The sequence below is a fragment of the Dendrobates tinctorius genome, unplaced genomic scaffold (genome assembly GCF_039654945.1).
Source record: "Dendrobates tinctorius isolate UK_male_01 unplaced genomic scaffold, ASM3965494v1 ptg000138l, whole genome shotgun sequence".
Lineage (NCBI taxonomy): Eukaryota > Metazoa > Chordata > Amphibia > Anura > Dendrobatidae > Dendrobates > Dendrobates tinctorius.
In genome coordinates, this window is record NW_027361806.1 from 30276391 (window position 1) to 30293019 (window position 16629).

Genomic DNA, 16629 nt, shown 5'->3' on the forward strand with positions numbered 1-16629 from the left:
TAATCTGGTGGCTCTGGCTGATGGGATGATGTGGGATATTAGGGGTAGTAGTCCGGTGGCTCTGGCTGAGGGGATGATGTGGGATATTAGGGGTAGTAATCTGGTGGCTCTGGCTGACGGGATGATGTGGGATATTAGGGGTAGTAGTCCGGTGGCTCTGGGTGACGGGATGATGTGGGATATTAGGGGTAGTAGTCCGGTGGCTCTGGCTGACGGGATGATGTGGGATATTAGGGGTAGTAGTCCGGTGGCTCTGGCTGACGGGATGATGTGGGATATTAGGGGTAGTAGTCCGGAGGCTCTGGCTGACGGGATGATGTGGGATATTAGGGGTAGTAGTCCGGTGGCTCTGGCTGACGGGATGATGTGGGATATTAGGGGTAGTAATCTGGTGGCTCTGGCTGATGGGATGATGTGGGATATTAGGGGTAGTAGTCCGGTGGCTCTGGCTGACGGGATGATGTGGGATATTAGGGGTAGTAGTCCGGTGGCTCTGGCTGACGGGATGATGTGGGATATTAGGGGTAGTAGTCCGGAGGCTCTGGCTGACGGGATGATGTGGGATATTAGGGGTAGTAGTCCGGTGACTCTGGCTGACGGGATGATGTGGGATATTAGGGGTAGTAGTCCAGTGGCTCTGGCTGACAGGATGATGTGGGATATTAGGGGGAGAAGTCCGGTGGCTCTGGCTGACGGGATGATGTGGGATATTAGGGGTAGTAGTCCGGTGGCTCTGGCTGACGGGATGATGTGGGATATTAGTGGTAGTAGTCCGGTGGCTCTGGCTGATGAGATGATGTGGGATATTAGGGGTAGTAGACCGGTGGCTCTGGCTGACGGGATGATGTGGGATATTAGGGGTAATAGTCCGGTGGCTCTGGCTGACGGGATGATGTGGGATATTAGGGGTAGTAGTCCGGTGACTCTGGCTGACGGGATGATGTGGGATATTAGGGGTAGTAGACCGGTGGCTCTGGCTGACGGGATGATGTGGGATATTAGTGGTAGTAGTCCGCTGGCTCTGGCTGACGGGATGATGTGGGATATTAGGGGTAGTAGTCCGGTGGCTCTGGCTGACGGGATGATGTGGGATATTAGTGGTAGTAGTCCGCTGGCTCTGGCTGACGGGATGATGTGGGATATTAGGGGTAGTAGACCGGTGGCTCTGGCTGACGGGATGATGTGGGATATTAGGGGTAATAGTCCGGTGGCTCTGGCTGACGGGATGATGTGGGATATTAGGGGTAGTAGTCCGGTGACTCTGGCTGACGGGATGATGTGGGATATTAGGGGTAGTAGTCCAGTGGCTCTGGCTGACAGGATGATGTGGGATATTAGGGGGAGAAGTCCGGTGTCTCTGGCTGACGGGATGATGTGGGATATTAGGGGTAGTAGTCCGGTGGCTCTGGCTGACAGGATGATGTGGGATATTAGGGGGAGAAGTCCGGTGGCTCTGGCTGACGGGATGATGTGGGATATTAGGGGTAGTAGTCCGCTGGCTCTGGCTGACGGGATGATGTGGGATATTAGGTGTAGTAGTCCGGTGGCTCTGGCTGACGGGATGATGTGGGATATTAGGTGTAGTAGTCCGGTGGCTCTGGCTGACGGGATGATGTGGGATATTAGGGGTAGTAGTCCGGTGGCTCTGGCTGACGGGATGATGTGGGATATTAGGGGTAGTAATCTGGTGGCTCTGGCTGACGGGATGATGTGGGATATTAGGGGTAGTAGTCCGGTGGCTCTGGCTGACGGGATGATGTGGGATATTAGGGGTAGTAATCTGGTGGCTCTGGCTGACGGGATGATGTGGGATATTAGGGGTAGTAGTCCGGTGGCTCTGGCTGACGGGATGATGTGGGATATTAGGGGTAGTAGTCCGGAGGCTCTGGCTGACGGGATGATGTGGGATATTAGGGGTAGTAGTCCGGTGGCTCTGGCTGACGGGATGATGTGGGATATTAGGGGTAGTAATCTGGTGGCTCTGGCTGACGGGATGATGTGGGATATTAGGGGTAGTAGTCCGGTGGCTCTGGCTGATGTGATGATGTGGGATATTAGAGGTAGTAATCTGGTGGCTCTGGCTGATGGAATGATGTGGGATATTAGGGGTAGTAGTCCGGAGGCTCTGGCTGACGGGATGATGTGGGATATTAGGGGTAGTAGTCCGGTGGCTCTGGCTGACGGGATGATGTGGGATATTAGGGGTAGTAATCTGGTGGCTCTGGCTGACGGGATGATGTGGGATATTAGGGGTAGTAGTCCGGTGGCTCTGGCTGACGGGATGATGTGGGATATTAGGGGTAGTAGTCCGGAGGCTCTGGCTGACGGGATGATGTGGGATATTAGGGGTAGTAGTCCGGTGGCTCTGGCTGACGGGATGATGTGGGATATTAGGGGTAGTAATCTGGTGGCTCTGGCTGACGGGATGATGTGGGATATTAGGGGTAGTAGTCCGGTGGCTCTGGCTGATGGGATGATGTGGGATATTAGAGGTAGTAATCTGGTGGCTCTGGCTGATGGAATGATGTGGGATATTAGGGGTAGTAGTCCGGAGGCTCTGGCTGACGGGATGATGTGGGATATTAGGGGTAGTAGTCCGGTGGCTCTGGGTGACGGGATGATGTGGGATATTAGGGGTAGTAGTCCGGTGGCTCTGGCTGACGGGATGATATGGGATATTAGGGGTAGTAGTCCGGTGGCTCTGGCTGACGGGATGATGTGGGATATTAGGGGTAGTAATCTGGTGGCTCTGGCTGATGGGATGATGTGGGATATTAGGGGTAGTAGTCCGGTGGCTCTGGCTGAGGGGATGATGTGGGATATTAGGGGTAGTAATCTGGTGGCTCTGGCTGACGGGATGATGTGGGATATTAGGGGTAGTAGTCCGGTGGCTCTGGGTGACGGGATGATGTGGGATATTAGGGGTAGTAGTCCGGTGGCTCTGGCTGACGGGATGATGTGGGATATTAGGGGTAGTAGTCCGGTGGCTCTGGCTGACGGGATGATGTGGGATATTAGGGGTAGTAGTCCGGAGGCTCTGGCTGACGGGATGATGTGGGATATTAGGGGTAGTAGTCCGGTGGCTCTGGCTGACGGGATGATGTGGGATATTAGGGGTAGTAATCTGGTGGCTCTGGCTGATGGGATGATGTGGGATATTAGGGGTAGTAGTCCGGTGGCTCTGGCTGACGGGATGATGTGGGATATTAGGGGTAGTAGTCCGGTGGCTCTGGCTGACGGGATGATGTGGGATATTAGGGGTAGTAGTCCGGAGGCTCTGGCTGACGGGATGATGTGGGATATTAGGGGTAGTAGTCCGGTGACTCTGGCTGACGGGATGATGTGGGATATTAGGGGTAGTAGTCCAGTGGCTCTGGCTGACAGGATGATGTGGGATATTAGGGGGAGAAGTCCGGTGGCTCTGGCTGACGGGATGATGTGGGATATTAGGGGTAGTAGTCCGGTGGCTCTGGCTGACGGGATGGTGTGGGATATTAGTGGTAGTAGTCCGGTGGCTCTGGCTGATGAGATGATGTGGGATATTAGGGGTAGTAGTCCGCTGGCTCTGGCTGACGGGATGATGTGGGATATTAGGGGTAGTAGTCCGGTGGCTCTGGCTGACGGGATGATGTGGGATATTAGGGGTAATAGTCCGGTGGCTCTGGCTGACGGGATGATGTGGGATATTAGGGGTAGTAGTCCGGTGACTCTGGCTGACGGGATGATGTGGGATATTAGGGGTAGTAGTCCAGTGGCTCTGGCTGACAGGATGATGTGGGATATTAGGGGGAGAAGTCCGGTGTCTCTGGCTGACGGGATGATGTGGGATATTAGGGGTAGTAGTCCGGTGGCTCTGGCTGACAGGATGATGTGGGATATTAGGGGGAGAAGTCCGGTGGCTCTGGCTGACGGGATGATGTGGGATATTAGGGGTAGTAGTCCGCTGGCTCTGGCTGACGGGATGATGTGGGATATTAGGTGTAGTAGTCCGGTGGCTCTGGCTGACGGGATGATGTGGGATATTAGGTGTAGTAGTCCGGTGGCTCTGGCTGACGGGATGATGTGGGATATTAGGGGTAGTAGTCCGGTGGCTCTGGCTGACGGGATGATGTGGGATATTAGGGGTAGTAATCTGGTGGCTCTGGCTGACGGGATGATGTGGGATATTAGGGGTAGTAGTCCGGTGGCTCTGGCTGACGGGATGATGTGGGATATTAGGGGTAGTAGTCCGGAGGCTCTGGCTGACGGGATGATGTGGGATATTAGGGGTAGTAGTCCGGTGGCTCTGGCTGACGGGATGATGTGGGATATTAGGGGTAGTAATCTGGTGGCTCTGGCTGATGGGATGATGTGGGCTATTAGGGGTAGTAATCTGGTGGCTCTGGCTGATGGAATGATGTGGGATATTAGGGGTAGTAGTCCGGAGGCTCTGGCTGACGGGATGATGTGGGATATTAGGGGTAGTAATCTGGTGGCTCTGGCTGATGGGATGATGTGGGATATTTGGGGTAGTAGTCCGGTGGCTCTGGCTGAGGGGATGATGTGGGATATTAGGGGTAGTAGTCCGGTGGCTCTGGGTGACGGGATGATGTGGGATATTAGGGGTAGTAGTCCGGTGGCTCTGGGTGACGGGATGATGTGGGATATTAGGGGTAGTAGTCCGGTGGCTCTGGCTGACGGGATGATGTGGGATATTAGGGGTAGTAATCTGGTGGCTCTGGCTGATGGGATGATGTGGGATATTAGGGGTAGTAGTCCGGTGGCTCTGGCTGACGGGATGATGTGGGATATTAGGGGTAGTAGTCCGGTGGCTCTGGCTGACGGGATGATGTGGGATATTAGGGATAGTAGTCCGGAGGCTCTGGCTGACGGGATGATGTGGGATATTAGGGGTAGTAGTCCGGTGGCTCTGGCTGACGGGATGATGTGGGATATTAGGGGTAGTAATCTGGTGGCTCTGGCTGATGGGATGATGTGGGATATTAGGGGTAGTAGTCCGGTGGCTCTGGCTGACGGGATGATGTGGGATATTAGGGGTAGTAGTCCGGTGGCTCTGGCTGACGGGATGATGTGGGATATTAGGGGTAGTAGTCCGGAGGCTCTGGCTGACGGGATGATGTGGGATATTAGGGGTAGTAGTCCGGTGGCTCTGGCTGACGGGATGATGTGGGATATTAGGGGTAGTAATCTGGTGGCTCTGGCTGATGGAATGATGTGGGATATTAGGGGTAGTAGTCCGGTGGCTCTGGCTGACGGGATGATGTGGGATATTAGGAGTAGTAGTCCGGTGGCTCTGGCTGACGGGATGATGTGGGATATTAGGGGTAGTAGTCCGGTGGCTCTGGCTGACGGGATGATGTGGGATATTAGTGGTAGTCCGGTGGCTCTGGCTGATGGGATGATGCGGGATATTAGTGGTAGTAGTCCGGTGGCTCTGGCTGACGGTATGATGTGGGATATTAGGGGTAGTAGTCCAGTGGCTCTGGCTGACGGGATGATGTGGGATATTAGGGGTAGTAGTCCGGTGGCTCTGGCTGACGGGATGATGTGGGATATTAGGAGTAGTAGTCCGGTGGCTCTGGCTGACGGGATGATGTGGGATATTAGGGGTAGTAGTCCGGTGGCTCTGGCTGACGGGATGATGTGGGATATTAGTGGTAGTAGTCCGGTGGCTCTGGCTGACGGGATGATGTGGGATATTAGGGGTAGTAGTCCAGTGGCTCTGGCTGACGGGATGATGTGGGATATTAGGGGTAGTAGTCCGGTGGCTCTGGCTGACGGGATGATGTGGGATATTAGTGGTAGTAGTCCGGTGGCTCTGGCTGACGGGATGATGTGGGATATTAGGGGTAGTAGTCCGGTGGCTCTGGCTGACGGGATGATGTGGGATATTAGGGGGAGAAGTCCGGTAGCTCCGGCTGATGGGACGATGTGGGATATTAGGGGTAGTAGTCCGGTGGCTCTGGCTGACGGGATGATGTGGGATATTAGGGGTAGTAGTCCGGTGGCTCTGGCTGACGGGATGATGTGGGATATTAGGGGTAGTAGTCCGGTGGCTCTGGCTGATGAGATGATGTGGGATATTAGGGGTAGTAGTCCGCTGGCTCTGGCTGACGGGATGATGTGGGATATAAGGGGTAGTAGTCCGGTGGCTCTGGCTGACGGGATGATGTGGGATATTAGGGGTAGTAGTCCGGTGGCTCTGGCTGACGGGATGATGTGGGATATTAGGGGTAGTAGTCTGGTGGCTCTGGCTGACAGGATGATGTGGGATATTAGGGGTAGTAGTCCGGTGGCTCTGGCTGATGAGATGATGTGGGATATTAGGGGTAGTAGTCCGCTGGCTCTGGCTGACGGGATGATGTGGGATATTAGGGGTAGTAGTCCGGTGGCTCTGGCTGATGAGATGATGTGGGATATTAGGGGTAGTAGTCCGCTGGCTCTGGCTGACGGGATGATGTGGGATATAAGGGGTAGTAGTCCGTTGGCTCTGGCTGACGGGATGATGTGGGATATTAGGGGTAGTAGTCCGGTGGCTCTGGCTGACGGGATGATGTGGGATATTAGGGGTAGTAGTCTGGTGGCTCTGGCTGACAGGATGATGTGGGATATTAGGGGTAGTAGTCCGGTGGCTCTGGCTGACGGGATGATGTGGGATATTAGGGGTAGTAGTCCGGTGGCTCTGGCTGACGGGATGATGTGGGATATTAGGGGGAGAAGTCTGGTGGCTCTGGCTGACGGGATGATGTGGGATATTAGTGGTAGTAGTCCGGTGGCTCTGGCTGACGGGATGTTGTGGGATATTAGGTGTAGTAGTCCGGTGGCTCTGGCTGACGGGATGATGTGGGATATTAGGGGTAATAGTCCGGTGGCTCTGGCTGACGGGATGATGTGGGATATTAGTGGTAGTAGTCCGGTGGCTCTGGCTGACGGGATGATGTGGGATATTAGGGGGAGAAGTCTGGTGGCTCTGGCTGACGGGATGATGTGGGATATTAGTGGTAGCAGTCCGGTGGCTCTGGCTGACGGGATGTTGTGGGATATTAGGTGTAGTAGTCCGGTGGCTCTGGCTGACGGGATGATGTGGGATATTAGGTGTAGTAGTCCGGTGGCTCTGGCTGACGGGATGATGTGGGATATTAGGGGTAGTAGTCCAGTGGCTCTGGCTGACGGGATGATGTGGGATATTAGGGGTAGTAGTCCGGTGGCTCTGGCTGACGGGATGATGTGGGATATTAGGGGTAGTAGTCCGGTGGCTCTGGCTGATGAGATGATGTGGGATATTAGGTGTAGTAGTCCGGTGGCTCTGGCTGACGGGATGATGTGGGATATTAGGGGTAGTAGTCCAGTGGCTCTGGCTGACGGGATGATGTGGGATATTAGGGGTAGTAGTCCGCTGGCTCTGGCTGACGGGATGATGTGGGATATTAGGGGTAGTAGTCCGGTGGCTCTGGCTGATGAGATGATGTGGGATATTAGGGGTAGTAGTCCGCTGGCTCTGGCTGACGGGATGATGTGGGATATAAGGGGTAGTAGTCCGGTGGCTCTGGCTGACGGGATGATGTGGGATATTAGGGGTAGTAGTCCGGTGGCTCTGGCTGACGGGATGATGTGGGATATTAGGGGTAGTAGTCTGGTGGCTCTGGCTGACAGGATGATGTGGGATATTAGGGGTAGTAGTCCGGTGGCTCTGGCTGACGGGATGATGTGGGATATTAGGGGTAGTAGTCCGGTGGCTCTGGCTGACGGGATGATGTGGGATATTAGGGGGAGAAGTCTGGTGGCTCTGGCTGACGGGATGATGTGGGATATTAGTGGTAGTAGTCCGGTGGCTCTGGCTGACGGGATGTTGTGGGATATTAGGTGTAGTAGTCCGGTGGCTCTGGCTGACGGGATGATGTGGGATATTAGGGGTAATAGTCCGGTGGCTCTGGCTGACGGGATGATGTGGGATATTAGGTGTAGTAGTCCGGTGGCTCTGGCTGACGGGATGATGTGGGATATTAGGGGTAGTAGTCCGGTGGCTCTGGCTGACGGGATGTTGTGGGATATTAGGTGTAGTAGTCCGGTGGCTCTGGCTGACGGGATGATGTGGGATATTAGGTGTAGTAGTCCGGTGGCTCTGGCTGACGGGATGATGTGGGATATTAGGGGTAATAGTCCGGTGGCTCTGGCTGACGGGATGATGTGGGATATTAGTGGTAGTAGTCCGGTGGCTCTGGCTGACGGGATGATGTGGGATATTAGGGGTAGTAGTCCGGTGGCTCTGGCTGACGGGATGATGTGGGATATTAGGGGGAGAAGTCTGGTGGCTCTGGCTGACGGGATGATGTGGGATATTAGTGGTAGTAGTCCGGTGGCTCTGGCTGACGGGATGTTGTGGGATATTAGGTGTAGTAGTCCGGTGGCTCTGGCTGACGGGATGATGTGGGATATTAGGTGTAGTAGTCCGGTGGCTCTGGCTGACGGGATGATGTGGGATATTAGGGGTAGTAGTCCAGTGGCTCTGGCTGACGGGATGATGTGGGATATTAGGGGTAGTAGTCCGGTGGCTCTGGCTGACGGGATGATGTGGGATATTAGGGGTAGTAGTCCGGTGGCTCTGGCTGATGGGATGATGTGGGATATTAGGGGTAGTAGTCCATAGGCTCTGGCTGACGGGATGATGTGGGATATTAGGTGTAGTAGTCCGGTGGCTCTGGCTGACGGGATGATGTGGGATATTAGGGGTAATAGTCCGGTGGCTCTGGCTGATAGGAGGATGTGGGATATTAGGGGTAGTAGTCCGGTGGCTCTGGCTGATGGGATGATGTGGGATATTAGGGGTAGTAGTCCGGTGGCTCTGGCTGACGGGATGATGTGGGATATTAGGGGTAGTAGTCCGGTGGCTCTGGCTGATGGGATGATGTGGGATATTAGAGGTAGTAGTCCGGTGGCTCTGGCTGATGGGATGATGTGGGATATTAGGGGTAGTAGTCCGGTGGCTCTGGCTGATGGGATGATGTGGGATATTAGGAGTAGTAGTCCGGTGGCTCTGGCTGACGGGATGATGTGGGATATTAGTGGTAGTAGTCCAGTGGCTCTGGCTGATGGGATGATGTGGGATATTAGGGGTAGTAGTCCGGAGGCTCTGGCTGAAGGGATGATGTGGGATATTAGGGGTATTAGTCCGGTGGCTCTGGCTGATAGGAGGATGTGGGATATTAGGGGTAGTAGTCCGGTGGCTCTGGCTGACGGGATGATGTGGGATATTAGGGGTAGTAGTCTGGTGGCTCTGGCTGACGGGATGATGTGGGATATTAGGGGTAATAGTCCGGTGGCTCTGGCTGATAGGAGGATGTGGGATATTAGGGGTAGTAGTCCGGTGGCTCTGGCTGATGGGATGATGTGGGATATTAGGGGTAGTAGTCCGGTGGCTCTGGCTGACGGGATGATGTGGGATATTAGGGGTAATAGTCCGGTGGCTCTGGCTGATAGGAGGATGTGGGATATTAGGGGTAGTAGTCTGGTGGCTCTGGCTGATGGGATGATGTGGGATATTAGGGGTAGTAGTCCGGTGGCTCTGGCTGACGGGATGATGTGGGATATTAGGGGTAGTAGTCCAGTGGCTCTGGCTGACGGGATGATGTGGGATATTAGGTGTAGTAGTCCGGTGGCTCTGGCTGACGGGATGATGTGGGATATTAGGGGTAGTAGTCCGGTGGCTCTGGCTGACGGGATGATGTGGGATATTAGGTGTAGTAGTCCGGTGGCTCTGGCTGACGGGATGATGTGGGATATTAGGGGTAGTAGTCCAGTGGCTCTGGCTGACGGGTTGATGTGGGATATTAGGGGTAGTAGTCCGGTGGCTCTGGCTGACGGGATGATGTGGGATATTAGGGGTAGTAGTCCGGTGGCTCTGGCTGACGGGATGATGTGGGATATTAGGGGTAGTAGTCTGGTGGATCTGGCTGACGGGATGATGTGGGATATTAGGGGTAGTAGTCCGGTGGCTCTGGCTGACGGGATGATGTGGGATATTAGGGGTAGTAGTCCGGAGGCTCTGGCTGACGGGATGATGTGGGATATTAGGGGTAGTAGTCCGGTGGCTCTGGCTGACGGGATGATGTGGGATATTAGTGGTAGTAGTCCGGTGGCTCTGGCTGATGGGATGATGTGGGATATTAGGGGTAGTAGTCCGGTGGCTCTGGCTGACGGGATGATGTGGGATATTAGGGGTAGTAGTCCGGTGGCTCTGGCTGACGGGATGATGTGGGATATTAGTGGTAGTAGTCCGGTAGCTCTGGCTGACGGGATGATGTGGGATATTAGGGGTAGTAGTCCGGTGGCTCTGGCTGACGGGATGATGTGGGATATTAGGGGGAGAAGTCCGGTAGCTCCGGCTGATGGGATGATGTGTGATATTAGGGGTAGTAGTTCGGTGGCTCTGGCTGACGGGATGATGTGGGATATTAGGGGTAGTAGTCCGGTGGCTCTGGCTGACGGGATGATGTGGGATATTAGGGGTAGTAGTCCGGTGGCTCTGGCTGACGGGATGATGTGGGATATTAGGGGTAGTAGTCCGGTGACTCTGGCTGACGGGATGATGTGGGATATTAGTGGTAGTCCGGTGGCTCTGGCTGACGGGATGATGTGGGATATTAGTGGTAGTAGTCCGGTGGCTCTGGCTGACGGGATGATGTGGGATATTAGGGGGAGAAGTCCCGTAGCTCCGGCTGATGGGATGATGTGGGATATTAGGGGTAGTAGTCCGGTGGCTCTGGCTGACGGGATGATGTGGGATATTAGGGGTAGTAGTCCGGTGGCTCTGGCTGACGGGATGATGTGGGATATTAGGGGTAATAGTCCGGTGGCTCTGGCTGACGGGATGATGTGGGATATTAGGGCTAGTAGTCCGGTGACTCTGGCTGACGGGATGATGTGGGATATTAGGGGTAGTAGTCCAGTGGCTCTGGCTGACAGGATGATGTGGGATATTAGGGGGAGAAGTCCGGTGGCTCTGGCTGACGGGATGATGTGGGATATTAGGGGTAGTAGTCCGGTGGCTCTGGCTGACGGGATGATGTGGGATATTAGCGGTAGTAGTCCGGTGTCTCTGGCTGATGAGATGATGTGGGATATTAGGGGTAGTAGTCCGCTGGCTCTGGCTGACGGGATGATGTGGGATATTAGGGGTAGTAGTCCGGTGGCTCTGGCTGACGGGATGATGTGGGATATTAGGGGTAATAGTCCGGTGGCTCTGGCTGACGGGATGATGTGGGATATTAGGGGTAGTAGTCCGGTGACTCTGGCTGACGGGATGATGTGGGATATTAGGGGTAGTAGTCCAGTGGCTCTGGCTGACAGGATGATGTGGGATATTAGGGGGAGAAGTCCGGTGTCTCTGGCTGACGGGATGATGTGGGATATTAGGGGTAGTAGTCCGGTGGCTCTGGCTGACAGGATGATGTGGGATATTAGGGGGAGAAGTCCGGTGGCTCTGGCTGACGGGATGATGTGGGATATTAGGGGTAGTAGTCCGCTGGCTCTGGCTGACGGGATGATGTGGGATATTAGGTGTAGTAGTCCGGTGGCTCTGGCTGACGGGATGATGTGGGATATTAGGAGTAGTAGTCCGGTGGCTCTGGATGACGGGATGATGTGGGATATTAGGGGTAGTAGTCCGGTGGCTCTGGCTGACGGGATGATGTGGGATATTAGGTGTAGTAGTCCGGTGGCTCTGGCTGACGGGATGATGTGGGATATTAGGGGTAGTAGTCCAGTGGCTCTGGCTGACGGGTTGATGTGGGATATTAGGGGTAGTAGTCCGGTGGCTCTGGCTGACGGGATGATGTGGGATATTAGGGGTAGTAGTCCGGTGGCTCTGGCTGACGGGATGATGTGGGATATTAGGGGTAGTAGTCTGGTGGATCTGGCTGACGGGATGATGTGGGATATTAGGGGTAGTAGTCCGGTGGCTCTGGCTGACGGGATGATGTGGGATATTAGGGGTAGTAGTCCGGAGGCTCTGGCTGACGGGATGATGTGGGATATTAGGGGTAGTAGTCCGGTGGCTCTGGCTGACGGGATGATGTGGGATATTAGTGGTAGTAGTCCGGTGGCTCTGGCTGATGGGATGATGTGGGATATTAGGGGTAGTAGTCCGGTGGCTCTGGCTGACGGGATGATGTGGGATATTAGGGGTAGTAGTCCGGTGGCTCTGGCTGACGGGATGATGTGGGATATTAGTGGTAGTAGTCCGGTAGCTCTGGCTGACGGGATGATGTGGGATATTAGGGGTAGTAGTCCGGTGGCTCTGGCTGACGGGATGATGTGGGATATTAGGGGGAGAAGTCCGGTAGCTCCGGCTGATGGGATGATGTGTGATATTAGGGGTAGTAGTTCGGTGGCTCTGGCTGACGGGATGATGTGGGATATTAGGGGTAGTAGTCCGGTGGCTCTGGCTGACGGGATGATGTGGGATATTAGGAGTAGTAGTCCGGTGGCTCTGGATGACGGGATGATGTGGGATATTAGGGGTAGTAGTCCGGTGGCTCTGGCTGACGGGATGATGTGGGATATTAGGTGTAGTAGTCCGGTGGCTCTGGCTGACGGGATGATGTGGGATATTAGGGGTAGTAGTCCAGTGGCTCTGGCTGACGGGTTGATGTGGGATATTAGGGGTAGTAGTCCGGTGGCTCTGGCTGACGGGATGATGTGGGATATTAGGGGTAGTAGTCCGGTGGCTCTGGCTGACGGGATGATGTGGGATATTAGGGGTAGTAGTCTGGTGGATCTGGCTGACGGGATGATGTGGGATATTAGGGGTAGTAGTCCGGTGGCTCTGGCTGACGGGATGATGTGGGATATTAGGGGTAGTAGTCCGGAGGCTCTGGCTGACGGGATGATGTGGGATATTAGGGGTAGTAGTCCGGTGGCTCTGGCTGACGGGATGATGTGGGATATTAGTGGTAGTAGTCCGGTGGCTCTGGCTGATGGGATGATGTGGGATATTAGGGGTAGTAGTCCGGTGGCTCTGGCTGACGGGATGATGTGGGATATTAGGGGTAGTAGTCCGGTGGCTCTGGCTGACGGGATGATGTGGGATATTAGTGGTAGTAGTCCGGTAGCTCTGGCTGACGGGATGATGTGGGATATTAGGGGTAGTAGTCCGGTGGCTCTGGCTGACGGGATGATGTGGGATATTAGGGGGAGAAGTCCGGTAGCTCCGGCTGATGGGATGATGTGTGATATTAGGGGTAGTAGTTCGGTGGCTCTGGCTGACGGGATGATGTGGGATATTAGGGGTAGTAGTCCGGTGGCTCTGGCTGACGGGATGATGTGGGATATTAGGGGTAGTAGTCCGGTGGCTCTGGCTGACGGGATGATGTGGGATATTAGGGGTAGTAGTCCGGTGGCTCTGGCTGACGGGATGATGTGGGATATTAGTGGTAGTAGTCCGGTGGCTCTGGCTGACGGGATGATGTGGGATATTAGGGGGAGAAGTCCGGTAGCTCCGGCTGATGGGATGATGTGGGATATTAGGGGTAGTAGTCCGGTGGCTCTGGCTGACGGGATGATGTGGGATATTAGGGGTAGTAGTCCGGTGGCTCTGGCTGACGGGATGATGTGGGATATTAGGGGTAATAGTCCGGTGGCTCTGGCTGACGGGATGATGTGGGATATTAGAGCTAGTAGTCCGGTGACTCTGGCTGACGGGATGATGTGGGATATTAGGGGTAGTAGTCCAGTGGCTCTGGCTGACAGGATGATGTGGGATATTAGGGGGAGAAGTCCGGTGGCTCTGGCTGACGGGATGATGTGGGATATTAGGGGTAGTAGTCCGGTGGCTCTGGCTGACGGGATGATGTGGGATATTAGCGGTAGTAGTCCGGTGGCTCTGGCTGATGAGATGATGTGGGATATTAGGGGTAGTAGTCCGCTGGCTCTGGCTGACGGGATGATGTGGGATATTAGGGGTAGTAGTCCGGTGGCTCTGGCTGACGGGATGATGTGGGATATTAGGGGTAATAGTCCGGTGGCTCTGGCTGACGGGATGATGTGGGATATTAGGGGTAGTAGTCCGGTGACTCTGGCTGACGGGATGATGTGGGATATTAGGGGTAGTAGTCCAGTGGCTCTGGCTGACAGGATGATGTGGGATATTAGGGGGAGAAGTCCGGTGTCTCTGGCTGACGGGATGATATGGGATATTAGGGGTAGTAGTCCGGTGGCTCTGGCTGACAGGATGATGTGGGATATTAGGGGGAGAAGTCCGGTGGCTCTGGCTGACGGGATGATGTGGGATATTAGGGGTAGTAGTCCGCTGGCTCTGGCTGACGGGATGATGTGGGATATTAGGTGTAGTAGTCCGGTGGCTCTGGCTGACGGGATGATGTGGGATATTAGGAGTAGTAGTCCGGTGGCTCTGGCTGACGGGATGATGTGGGATATTAGGGGTAGTAGTCCGGTGGCTCTGGCTGACGGGATGATGTGGGATATTAGGGGTAATAGTCCGGTGGCTCTGGCTGACGGGATGATGTGGGATATTAGGGGTAGTAGTCCAGTGGCTCTGGCTGACGGGATGATGTGGGATATTAGGGGTAGTAGTCCGGTGGCTCTGGCTGATGGGATGATGCGGGATATTAGGGGTAGTAGTCCGGTGGCTCTGGCTGACGGGATGATGTGGGATATTAGGGGTAATAGTCCAGTGGCTCTGGCTGACGGGATGATGTGGGATATTAGGGGTAGTAGTCCAGTGGCTCTGGCTGACGGGATGATGTGGGATATTAGGGGTAGTAGTCCGGTGGCTCTGGCTGACGGGATGATGTGGGATATTAGGTGTAGTGGTCCGGTGGCTCTGGCTGATGGGATGATGTGGGATATTAGGGGTAGTAGTCCAGTGGCTCTGGCTGACGGGATGATGTGGGATATTAGGGGTAATAGTCCGGTGGCTCTGGCTGACGGGATGATGTGGGATATTAGGGGTAGTAGTCCAGTGGCTCTGGCTGACGGGATGATGTGGGATATTAGGGGTCGTAGTCCGGTGGCTCTGGCTGATGGGATGATGTGGGATATTAGGGGTAGTAGTCCATTGGCTCTGGCTGATGGGATGATGTGGGATATTAGGTGTAGTAGTCCGGTGGCTCTGGCTGACGGGATGATGTGGGATATTAGGGGTAATAGTCCGGTGGCTCTGGCTGATAGGAGGATGTGGGATATTAGGGGTAGTAGTCCGGTGGCTCTGGCTGACGGGATGATGTGGGATATTAGGGGTAGTAGTCCGGAGGCTCTGGCTGACGGGATGATGAGGGAGATTATAGTGAATGTGGCTATGTGCAGTGGCGGGGCTATACACTCAGCCCGCTGTGATGCTAAGCCCTGTAATACCCCTAACAACTGACCCCATAAATCAGGCCCCCCATGTGTAATCCCTGACTTCCATCCACAATAACCCCAGAATCATTAACTCCCAACACACCCCACGGACCACTCACAACAGGTAAATTATCAACAGTCAACATATCCAGGCTGCCTCAGAGGGATCCTCAGATAAGCCGCGACATCTCCAGATGGAACTTGCTCACTTTCGGATGCTCCAGGTGAAACATCCACTTCTTCTCCACTGGATTTTTGGCTCCTCCTGCAATCGTTAGGCCTCGATAAGGCCCCAGAAGGAGTCGCCAGGCGCCGCCTATACTCCGGCTCCATAGGCATCTCATCCTGGTCATCTTCTTCCACTGGCTGCTTCTCTCCTCTGTTCATGGGCCTAGTAGGCCACTAATGGGATGTAAGCCACTTCTGGTAGGCCGCGGCTCCGATGAGGATTCATACTGGGGACTGAAGAAGGAGCCGCAGGATCGCGTTGCTCCCCCTGCCACAGAGGGTACCGGAGGGGACTCCTGGTATGTCTCCTACTTTGTCCCTCACCTTCCGTTGAGAAACGCTCTGGCGGACAAGGCCAATGAGTGCGCGCTATGGGCACAGGAAGGTACACCTCCGCAGCACATGGGGAAGCACATGCTGTCTGAAGCTGCTTCTGCACAAGTATAGGGCAGCACGGTGGCTCAGTGGTTAGCATTGCAGCGCTGGAGACCTGGGTTCAAATCCCACCAAGGACAACATCTACAAGGAGTTTGTATGTTCTCCTCGTGTTTGCGTGGGTTTCCTCCCACACTCCAAATACATACATATATAGGGAATATAGATTGTGAGCCCCATCGGGGACAGTGATGATAATGTGTGCAAAGTGTTGTGGAATATGTTAGTGCTATATAAAAATAAAGATTATTATTATTTATTCTGGCCCCATGGATCTACGTGGACGCCCTCACTAACTCCATAAAGGCCGCAAGGTCAGCCATGGGTCTTACGTTTGTTGTCTTAGCTACGTCCATCTCCTCATAGTCCTGTCCCACAAACACTCTCCTCCAATCACAAGACCCCACACGTATTCCTACACCTTATTCCAACTCCCTATCTCTATACTCCCCAACCCTTTGGATCGCCATGTGGCCTGTATGCCCTATGGGCTCCCTGGCCTTTCTGGGCAAGAAAAATGAAAATTATAAATATAGAATGGGAGGAATAGAACTAAGCGTCAGCATGTGTGAAAAAGGCTTATAGAACACAGACTACACATGGGTCACC